At 49.2% G+C, this 549-nt stretch overlaps 1 protein-coding gene across 1 annotated transcript in view; it reads right to left on the reverse strand.

Annotated features, from left to right (window-relative positions):
• Positions 1-549, reverse strand: part of LOC125487917 — an 8036-nt gene that overhangs the window by 3629 nt on the left and 3858 nt on the right. The gene's annotated exons all lie outside the window — the stretch shown is intronic.

A 549-nucleotide genomic window follows, 5' to 3' on the forward strand; every position in this document is an offset into this window, starting at 1 on the left:
GAGATAGGGAGGGGTGTAGGGGTTGGAGGAGGTTACAGAGATAGGGAAGGGGGTGTAGGGGCTGGAGAAGGTGACGGTGATAGGGAGGGGTGTAGCTGTTTTTTGGCTTTGAACAGGACCTTGATCCCTGATGACTGTAATATCTGCCGCTATCTCTGAATCAACCTTAATTCACCTCATTCTGAAAGGTTTGATTAGCTTCCATTCCAGCTCCTCCTGTCTACATCGAGATCACAGCTTAACCTTCCCTGGATTTCCTTCCAGCTCTGATATCCTGGAGCATTCCATCGCTGAACTGCCCTTCTCTTGGGTAATGAGCTGCTCTGTTCAACTGAACCTGCTGGTAGTGTCCCAGCAAACTCTGAATTTCCGAAACATCTTTCATTAATTGAAAATAAGATTGTAGCCTCAAACCTGCCGGATCAACTTTAGCTATAACCATATCCCACTCCCTCCCCCACCAACGCTCAGTCGCAGCAGTGTGTACCATCTACAAGATGCCCTGCAGAAACTCACCAAGGCCCCTCAGGCAGCACCTTCCAAACCCAC

Source organism: Rhincodon typus, chromosome 47 (genome assembly GCF_021869965.1).
Source record: "Rhincodon typus isolate 14 chromosome 47, sRhiTyp1.1, whole genome shotgun sequence".
Taxonomy (NCBI): domain Eukaryota; kingdom Metazoa; phylum Chordata; class Chondrichthyes; order Orectolobiformes; family Rhincodontidae; genus Rhincodon; species Rhincodon typus.